General features: G+C 46.6%; 1 long non-coding RNA gene across 1 annotated transcript in view; it reads right to left on the bottom strand.

Annotated features, from left to right (window-relative positions):
• Positions 1-2,692: 2,692 nt before the first annotated feature.
• The window catches only part of LOC111812971, a 41,273-nt gene continuing 33,089 nt past the window's right edge, over positions 2,693-10,876 (bottom strand). Inside the window, exons 2-3 of the long non-coding RNA XR_002818334.1 lie at positions 4,115-4,292; positions 2,693-2,773 (exon numbers count right to left, since the gene is read on the bottom strand). This is a non-coding gene — a long non-coding RNA (uncharacterized LOC111812971). The remainder of the gene's footprint in view (positions 2,774-4,114; positions 4,293-10,876) is intronic.

Here is a 10,876-nt window from a genome sequence, read left to right as displayed (position 1 = left end):
AAGATTTAGCAGAGGTAGATTATGTTTTTCAAATCTGACAACTGGATGACAAAGAATATGCGGCCAAGGAGAGTTAGCTACAATGGGCTAATGGCTTACCTGATTCCTTTCCAGGGAGAAATAGCACAAGCCACATCCTGTACACCGGTCTTCATAAAATGTGTCTGCCCATCGGAATCAGTTAATCATGCCTGTCAGGAGTGGACATGGCTGCTGTGGAGGAAACAGCAGCCTCATCCCTTGTGACTGAAGACTCCTTCGCCACATAGGTTAATAAGCGGGAAGTTGAGTCTACAGAGCATGTAGTATTCCTAGAGTGTTTCCTAACCCCGACATTTTTATGTCACCCAGCTAACTGCTATATATTGTTGATGCAAACCTTTAGGCCTTTGCTAGGGTCTGGTACCACTCATTACCCAAAGGAAGAGACAACTAGCAAAGTAGAACTTGGATAATAGTTCCGAATATTCACACCTTTTGTCTCACTTAGCAATAGCCAGAAGCAGCTATCTGTAATAATATATATTCCCCTCTTCAGTCTGGGCTATATAGGGCCCACTGTGGGGTCCTACTCAAAAGCAAACAAAAAAGAAAAAAGAGGGTTGTGGAGATAACTCTACAGTCTCAGTGCCTGCCTGGTAAATGCAGGGTCCCAGGTTCGATCCCCAGTACCACATGCCATGCCGGCCATGGAAACTGGGCTTGGTGGTGCTCACCTGTAATCCCAGCACTGAGAAGGCTGACACAGGAGGATCACTGTGCGTCTGAACTGTGCAGCAAGACCCTGTAGCAAATAAATAAATAAACATAATATTTTTTTAAAAAGCAAACTCCTCCTTTATTGAGATCTTCACTGGTTCTCTATGTCTATAGAAGTGGTCACCAAACTGTTTTGGTCAATCACCCATCAGTAAACAATTCTCTTTGTTTATATACCTATATTTCTTATGTGTATATAGTAAGTACATATATTTATTTATTTTATACACATTTATTAATTACCAATATATTATAGAACATATGCAAAATTAAACTTTCAAAAGACTGAAATATAGATGAAGCAAGCAAAAACTTAAAATATCTTTTTCATTACAATGTTTTATACTATCAGCTAATACCTTAGCATACAATAAATAAGGCAAGATGCATGATAAATGATATAAAAATTAAATCTTTATGTCTTTTTTGTTGTTTTTTTTTATTTTTTGCAGTACTGGGGATCGAACTCAGGACCTTGAGCTTGCTAAGAGTTTTCTTGAAAGAAATCTTAACTGTTTTGTTTGACTTCCTGTCACATATGAATGTTTGATCATTGTTTCCAACCTGTCATACAGCCAGAGAACCTGTTCTAAGTGAAATGTCAGTGCTACCATTCCTACCATTTGCCTGTGCTTATATTACTACTATTATCTTTAAACTGTTCTTTCCAGGCCGGGATACTTCTAAAGCATGTGTCCACTTTGGATGTATGATATTAAAGTAGCTCTATCCGGTGAGTCAGAAACATGTCGATTGTAGTGACTCAAGCTTTGTTGAAAGCTCTAGGGGACATCACTGTTGTCTCCTCTGCAGTTTGTAACTCCTAGTCTTGCTGTAGGATATGGTGTGAACTGTGTGTGACACATGATCAGGGATGGTATAAAAGTTCCATTTAGATTTTTTAAATTTCAAGTTCCAATAATTTCTGCCTGAACCCTTCCTGATCAGTGTGTGTAACTGTGGGACACCTATTCTATTTGAAGACCAATGGTCGACCAGATGGCTTTCAAGAGTAGTCGTGCCCTCCAGGATGCTTTTCCATCTGACTTCAACCTGTCTTTTCCACCTAACATCCCATTGTTCCCTGTTTTCTGTTGCTTCTTTGATTGATTGATTGATTGATTGATTGATTGATTGATTTTGGTGGAACTGGGGATTGAACTCAGATCCCTGCACTTGCCAGGGAAGCGCTTATTCTACTGAGCCATCTCCCTAGCCCCACTTATATTGTTTTAAATTCTAGCAGTTTTGGAGGAAAGTTATATCTAGATTATTTTAATCCTTCGTCTCCTCAGTTGATTCTTCCTTATATTTGCCCTTTGCCTTTCCCACTTATCAGGACTTGGCTTTCTGTTGAAGGATCTTTTTGCAGTCTTTGTCTAGATTTAGCCTAGCAACAATGACTCTCTGGGGTGAGTGCCCACATGGACAGTCGTTTCCTTCCCTTTCCTGCCATACTGTTCAATGGAGATGCCATATTCTTTCCCATAAATCTGGACTGTTTTGTCAGTTTGCCAACCTTTATCATATCCTTGCACAAGCTGAACTTCATCATTATTTTAGAAGAGCATGAATCTAATATTTTATTCCTGTCTTAGCTCCTTGTTTTTTTATTTATTTGCTTGTTTGTTCATTGTGGTACCAGAGATCAAACTTGGGAACTTGTGCTTGCCAGGCAGGTGCTTCTGCCACTGAGCTATTTCCTGGCCCAGCTCTTTAAGAAAGAGAGATGACAATCTTGCAAACAGAGAAAGGTGCATTGACATACTTTATCGCTCTTGCTTTGGTCAGAAGTCACCGCAGCACTGAACTTCATTATGGCCACTGCCATTTCATCAGCGATGTCCACAGAATGGAAGAGTGCTTGTTTCTTCTTCTACATGAAATACTCTTTAGCATCTCCTTTCCTTTGTACTTACTGTCCCAGTCACCTGGAATGCTGCTCTCTGTTCTCTCCATTAGCCCAAGTCAAATCTTCAAAAGACTTGATCTCCTTAAGCCGGTGGTCACCAAGCTTTTTTTACAAAAAGACAGAAAATGAATAGTTTAAGTTCTGCAGTCTGTACTGCCTCTCTCACAGCTACCCAGTTCTACACCTATCCTGCAAACTCAGACACTGACATGTGCAAACAAATAAGCATTGCTATGTTCCAACAAAATTTTCTTTACAAAACTAGGTGACGAGCTCAATATGGCACTAGGACTATCATTTATCAGCCACTGCTCTAAAGCCTTGTCACTCTTTATTGGCTTCCTTGTGGCTTTTCTCCTCAATTGTCTGTACATAAGCACCTTTTTTCCAAAGGACTGAATTTCTTGAAATCAAGAACTCTTCTTCTTGCTTCCAAGAAGCTAGATGGCTGGAAAATAGAAGCTGTTCCATAAAGGGATTTTTATTGAATATCTAGAATAATCACTATGCCCCTAATAGAAAAATGGAGAGAAATCTTTCTTTGGGAAAAGACTGAAAGACCCACTCCTAGCATCCAAAATGAAAGGTTGTGATAATCTCAACAAATGAGATGAAGGGATTTGGCTTGAGTTTAAACTAGGCCTTCTAAAAGGGCAGCTGGTACCCTCTCACCTGACTACCCTTTTCATCTCCCTGCAGTTTCAATAAAATCTACAGAATTACCTCCTTTTCAGTCATGCAGCCACCACTGAAGCTAATTCGTCCCTATATTTGTATAGTCCTCTATGATTTTTCAAAGCAAGTAACACAATTCCTATTGTGTAGACCTGGCAACTGATGAACACCGAGTGACGTGCCCCGTGACTGATACATCTGGGACTTCTGATTCCCAACCTTTTCATTATACCAGACGCTTCTCAGGCAATTAGAACAAAACGATACTGTGCAAGATGAAGCCAATGAGTAAATTAATCCCATTTGAAATTCCAAGGAGACCCTGGGACAAATGTGTATCTGAATTTCAATGGTGTTTGGTAGAATCGGCCCCGTGGTTGTGTAGACACCCTGCCAACTTTGCACAAGATACGTAAACCTCAAAGACAGTTTCACTAACCTTCATTTATCTTGGAAATGCAAAAATTTACACTAGCACTTGGCTCAAAGGAAGAGATTCACACCAGCCCTGTAGTCCTACTCCTCTTAGAAAACGTTACCTCGTTGTTTTGTTGGGCTGTGAAGGCTGCCTCTTGCCTCCGCCTCTGCACAGTGGCTGCCAGGGGGCGGTTCATATGGACTCCGAAGCAAGGGCATCACAGCCGCTTCTGCCAACCTCTGCACTGTGTTCCTTGGAAATCTCCTCCTCGGCTTGGGCGTGACCCAACCCACTTAGAAGGAGAGAGCAACTTTACAGCCCCGTGTGGAGTGACTCCAAGCCAGCCATACCTATTTCCAAATGATCTGGCACAGCGAGCAGATCGTGTTTCTTCCGAGGCTTGGCCGAGAACAGTGGGTCTGGCAACACTGAACCAGCATGGATCAAATGGGACTGTCAAGAAAAATCTGAAGTGGCCTCTAAGGAAGAAGGACCGATGAGACGTTCAGGTCAGGAGTGAGATGCTTTCTGTCAACATTAAGAAAAGAAGATTAGGTGTCTATGTGTGAAATCCAAAGGCGCAGACAATGAAATAGAGAAACAGACTGGCACATGCCCAGTACTTTCTGAGAGCTGGCACCCAGCCTAAAGTGACTCACAAAATCTACATCTTGTTTTTATTCTGACCTTTAATCAAACTTTTTATTGGAATTTTTTATGATTGGTTACCTGTCCACCTGACTGCCACCCTACCAAAGGAGGCAGGGACTCTGATCGTGTGTGCCAGAGACCAACAGAGCCCTGTGCTCATTTATTATGGTCTCAGAGAACCGTGATTACGGGGTTCCAGAAATGGGATGTGGGAACAACACAGAAGCTGGGTTTCACTTAAGGTCTTTGGCAAGAAATAAATACCCCATTGCTAAGATGAAAATAGTATTGGTTCTTCACAGACCATTTGCAGGGAGAAGCTGAGCCCTAGAACCCACTCCCAAGCCAGATGACTTTCTGCTTGAGGATAAAAGCAGATCTTGAGCATCAGATTCCACACATACAAGACTGATTGGCCATTCCCTGCTTTGGTTGCGCAGAGCTATGTTCAAAGGTGAAGACACAGTGACAGCGTTGGGCTCTCTGAGGCTTTCTCTTGAACAAGAACACATGTGTTTCTGGCTGTCCACTTGGCAGTGGATGCCTTCGTAATTCTTTGCTCCTACATAGTATGGCCATAGGAGTTAGCAGGAAACAGTCTAAAAAGAACAGCTGTCATTTCCCTTTGCTTTGTGCCTTTCATGGTCAACTCAACTGGCCTGTTTGAGGCATTTGCTGTGTCCAGCATTTTCTCAGAATATAGCAAGACTTGCCTTGCCCCAACTGCCTTAGTAATCTGTCAAGAAAGACAGTTTTGTAAGCACCTGTGGCAGAAATAGTGGCAGAAACACTACAGAAGGCCCTTGTCAAAAAGAAGCCCTCTGAGGGCGTGCCCACAAGGGAGCCCCACCCACCACTCATCCATCCATACACTGATGCCTAAATCTTTCTACTCTGCTTGCTATTTGCAGGGAATGAGGGGTTTGGGATTGAAAGAGAACAGGGAGTATGGGAAAGGGGCTTGGGAGGTGGGAGGCAGGCTGGGCCACATGGGCAAAGGCTTTGCTTGCCAGGCCAAGCTAGACTTCGCTCTGTAGGCACAAAGATCCTCCTTAGCACTTTCTGAAGGTGGTGGCACAGGTAGCTACCCCACCCCAATAAAAGTCTTATGAAAGGGAAGAATAAAAATGGCAGGAAGATTTTGTGAGTTGTTTTAGGCTTGCTCTCAGAAGAATAATGGGCATGTGCCAATCTGCTTCTCCACATCGCTGTGGATCACCCTATAACTCAGAAGTATTTCGTATCTGTTTTATGCTTATTTTCTGTCTAGTTCCCCAGGGGAAACATGAACCCCATGAAGACAGGAACCCTGTTGGTCATCATCACTGTTGTGTTCTTAGTTTTAAGCACAAAATCAGGCATAAAGTAAGCCTTCAACAAATAGTTCCAGAATAAATAATCTTTCTATGTTCATTGTCTCCAGATGGTAGAGGAAGGAGATGGAGAACTAGGAGATCCCACCGGAGGGATTTGTAGTGACAGAGAGGTGCCAAGATCTGAATCCAGGGCAATGGTGGCCCAGATGAAAAGGAGGAAGGATTAAGGGTAACTCCTGGGGTTAGCTCTGACAAGTGTTAGTGAGGGAAGGGGAAAAGGTCAGCATGACTTTAAGGTTTTCCTTTGGATGTCTGAGTGGCTGGTGATACTGTTGACTAAAGGGCCGGGGAGATGGCTCAGTAGGATAAGTGCTTGACTGATATTGTTGACTAAGAGGAAAGGCAGGGAAGGAACACAAGAAGGGGCTGTCATGGGACGCAAGGGAGCATAGATAACCAGATCAATTTGGGGCCTGTGTGACCCGACACAACTGTACAATGTCCAACCAGAGATGTCCAGGAGACAGTTGGAAATATGTGTGGGCCATTGAGGAAAATGGCTTGGATCACAGGGTTTTGGTGATAAATGAAACCAGAAGAGGGTAAGGTCACTCAAGGAATGCAGATAGAGTTGGAAGAAAAAACAGGAGCCCAAACCTAAGGAAATACCATTTGATGGAGGAGTGTCCAAAAGGAGCCAGGGAAGGAGACAGAAGGTGAGATCTGAGAGGGAGGAAGAGGAGGAGGAGGAGAGGTGAGGGCCTCTGGCTGCCTGGAGAAGAGGTTACAACAAGGGTCAATAAGTGGAGTTCTTAGGTGAGTCGTACCACCAGTAATGGGAAGCTCTTGGCTATTCCAGGCCTTTGAGAAAAGCAGAACACACAGGTGGGCTTTCTCCTCCCCTTCCTAGAGGGCATAGCCAGGTCTAGCTGAGTGCTGAATGGCCTGCCTGTTTAAGGATGCCCTCAATTTGAAACCACCACCACCTCCTGCATCTCCTCATCTCCTACCCAAGGATCGCCACACTGTGGGAGCTGGCTTCAGTCTCCCACAGGATTACTATAGGCGGCTCCTGGCTCCAGTTCTCTCAGAGGAGATGTTTCTTCTGGGGGTGGTTTACATGGTAGTGCAGGTCTCAGCCTCTTTCATGATTAACCTGTTTTCTCAGCACCCTCTGCCACATCCAATCCTCTTGCTAGGACAGTGAGCTCACCCTGCCTTCCCTCCTGCCCCCCCCCCTTCATTTCCTGTCCTCCAGCTCAGGCCAGAGATTTTTGTACTTATTCTAATCCCAAAAATTCCATAGAAATGACAGAGAAACTTAAAGGGAGGCTGTTACACAACACAGAGATCTTTGAGTGAAGGTAGAAGAGTGGGATCCAGCTGCCCCTCTCACAGCAGAGCTCTGGAGCTCATGAGTCTGTTGTGAAGCACAGAGGCAGAAGAAGGGTTCTGCCCTCCTCCTCTGACTCTCCTCAGGGTGAGCCTAGGGGTCACCAGTCTCCACCCTCTTTCCCGAGGAGTCCTTCCTCTCTAGGAGGGAGAGAACAGGCCAGGCACAGAGTGTTGGGACCCCCTGACACTGAACAGTCTCCCTTCTGGAGTCTGTCTCCTACAGAGTGAAGTCACTCAGACCTTCAGACCCTGTTTATGAATGCAGTCATTTAGGCTGCATAGGCTAAGCAGGGGTCCCTGAGGAAAAAGCCCTTTGGGAGGGGGACTATCAAGACATGGTGTCGCCTACTGAAGGAGTCTAGGGCAAAACTCCACTAGAGACCGCCGTTTCCCATACACACAGGAAATTCAGCGACCTCGGGGTTTCTTCCTGGAGAGTCCAGGAAGAGGGTAGAGGCCAGAGAGGCAGGAACTTGCAAAGACTTGGCATCCCTGTCCCCCTGCTCCCACCTGCCCAGGCGGTGGGTAAATCTCGTCCTTCATAACCCTGCCGGGCCATCCTGTCCCCTAACCCCGTGGCTCCCGGATCCCCGGTGCCCTGCCGAGCCTTGCCCAGCCCTGCCCGAGCGTACTTGAGCTAGGGCTCGTGAGTCAGGCCTATTCATCTGGTTTAGAGCTCGGCTGGGCTGCAGATGCTGGGAGGACGGTAATTTTAGACTCCCTGATTGGAAAGGCTTGCGGGCGGGTGGGCGGGCAGGCGGGGGGAGGAGAGCAATTTGATTCACTGGTTGGAGCTGGTTCTGAGCGGCTCGGCCTCCCTCCGTGCGCCCCTCTTCTCGAGTCCAGGCCCCTCCGGGTTGCTCGGTGTTTGTCCTGCCCGGAAGCGAGCAGACGGCGTGGCAGTCCCTGTGTGCTTGCCCTGGACCATCAGGGCCTAAGGCCTCCGAGGCGCAAGGGGTTGGGATTCTGCGGCGAAAGACAACGCCGAGGACAGGGCAGATGGCCTAGATTACCCAACCCCCAACTCCAATCCCCACCCCAGGGCCGTGAGTGAGGAACCAGTGCCGACTGGAGGCGGCCTGAGGCCTCTGACCTCTTCTCATCCTACTAGTTTTTCCGTTCTCCCTCTCCTGACCTCCACCGTGGGGGACCTTTGCTCCCCCAGGCTTTGCGGCCGCTCCCAGAGCCCTCAACCAATCCCTCCCCAACCCCCGTGGTGCCAGAAGACCCAATTCGCATTTGATTACAGCCCCTTCCCCACCCCCACCCCTCTATCAAATCCCCCGGGAGTGACTCGGGCTGACGTTTCAAGTTCTGTGAGTCTGGCGCGAACTGAAAATTCCGAACTCCACAGCTCAGGCCCTTCCGAAGCCACCAGAGATGTGTCCAGCTGCCCGTCCACCTTCCAGCACAGTCCCAACTCCAAGGCTCCGGACTGAGTCAGACTTGGAACCACCCCGGCGTTCAAGTCCCTGTGCTCATGCGTGGAACAGGGAACTCAAATTTCTTTGTGCCTCAAATCCTCATTTGAGGAAGGAGAAATACTTGCGTCAAGTCACAGCAAATCACAGGTCCTGGTAAACACAAGACTATTAGCTCATCTCTGGGGTTTAGTTTCTGCCCTGGGCACAATTTTATAAAACAGGATCCCAGTAGAAGGAAAGATCTGATAGGTTTTTCTTTTTTCCTCTTGCTACTAAGTCCTGGAAGAAAGCCACAGGGAAATCCTGGAATCCCTGCTGCATGATGTTGAGCTGCTGTTTGGTTGCCTCTGGTGACCAGAAACTTGCCACCTACAAAGCAGCCTAGTAAAACTTCGGCTGGCTCTGTCCTTTGTTTAATAACTCTATCGCTGCAGGTTTTGCTGCTGTCCACCATTTCCGGGGTGGCCTTGGACCTGTGAGTAGGCTCAGGATAACCCAGAGAGAGTGGCGCTTGCCCTGCTACAGGCCAAGACCTAAGGGGACTCCTGCAGGGATGCCAAGTGCAGCACCGTTCTCACCTCCCCCAGCAGATGTGTCTGTGACCCCTTCAGGCCTCAGGGTGCTCCGTCCCTGTACGTAGCTCCATGGTGCTCCCTTCTGACCAGGGCAGTGCCCGCCACCAAACACTCGCATTTGTTTATTTGTCCTGCTGGATATGAACCCAAGGACATTTTATTACTTTTCCAAAGTAAGGGCTCCTTTCCTGGGCAGTTAACAGCACTTAAGTGCCTATGCCCCTCTGGCACTTGTTCATTGCAGTTTTCGGCCTGGGAAGCTTAAGTGATTATTCATGGATTCTTTCATGCTAAAGATGCGTTGCATTGAAATGTCACTGGTTTGGACAAATTCAGGTTGTGGTTTGAAGAATCTCAGGCCCCCCACATCCCAGCAAGACTCTTATTCCTCTTCATCCTACAGAGTTGATCAGAATCACTGCCAACAAAGTCTTCCCTAGCAGAAGTGTGCCTGGTCTACTTTTAAAAATAAATGTGCCTCCTGTGTAAACATCATTTTGCCTGCTGGAATGTAAGTGGTATTATTGCGATGCTTGGAGACAGTTTGTTCTTGTAGCAGATTAGCAATTTCCCCCTGAAAATACTGTTTCTCAGTATTTGCTAAGCACATCCTTCCTTCTTGTGTGGTTTGGGATTCCTTATCAGTCAGGCCAGGTGGACAAAACCCCGGAAGATTTGCTGTACCCAACCCATCAAGAATCCTGGCAATGATCTCTACTGAGAAGGGGCTGGGGTTAGGGGTAGGTGCAGGTTTTCTGGAGAGGTGGGGAAATAACAGAAAATCGCCCAGAGAAGGATCTGTTAGCAAAAAGTTAAGACACATTTTGAACTGTGAGAAGCATTCAGTATGGAATGGAACAGAAATGAATACACCACTGGAAGGTGGAGCAAGAGTCAGGTAGGATATCATAGTGGTGGGAAAAGGAGTTTAAAATTGTTTCCCCTAAGGGTTGATTGATTGTGACTACCCCTCCCATCCCCCCTCTCCTTCACTACCCCACCCCCAGCTCCCAAGTTCTGCCTGGTAAAAAGTCTTTCTCCACCACCCTGGCCCATAATCTCCCCACAAGTCATCTGCCCTGGTCTCCCAATTTGAACCCTAAATATGTTTGTTTGACCTATGCAGTGTTTTTTAAAAATCAGGAACTTGTACATCACTGTCTAGATTTATGACTTCCCTGGGAAGCCTGAGAGATATAGTAACCTCAGATTTCAGCATGGCAATGCCAGGTTGCCTCTGGGAAGCAGCTGTCCCAGGTTCACTACAGCCCCTCTGGCATGGCTGGAGTACAGGGGACCATCTCTTGTATTCAAAATATACACTTCAATGCCCCCCATGATGTTGGCATTTGGGGTAGGTCAATCCTTGATTACATAGGACTGTCCCACATATTATAGTGTAGTTAGCAACCCTGGGCCATACCTGCTCAATTAAAAACACCCCTAAACATTTCCAAAACCCTAATAGCAAGTGTCACTCCATCCACTATTGAGCTGTCCACCACCAGCACATAACCCTTGTCTCCCCAGTGCTGGCACACAGTAGGACCTCAGTTATAGATTTAAAAGACCTAGCATACAACATCCACCACTGATTGGTTCTGCATATTAAAAGTTCCCATGAACACAGAAGCAGAAAAGTGCAATAATCATAGCATTTTTAAAAAATAATCTGGAGGGGCCGGGGAGATGGCTCAGTGGAATAAGTGCTTGCCTGGCGAACACAAGGACCTGAGTTCAATCCCCAGTTC

This window comes from Octodon degus, unplaced genomic scaffold (genome assembly GCF_000260255.1).
Source record: "Octodon degus isolate 3935 unplaced genomic scaffold, OctDeg1.0 scaffold00007, whole genome shotgun sequence".
Classification (NCBI taxonomy): Eukaryota; Metazoa; Chordata; class Mammalia; order Rodentia; family Octodontidae; genus Octodon; species Octodon degus.
This window is presented reverse-complemented; position numbering and strand designations above follow the sequence as displayed.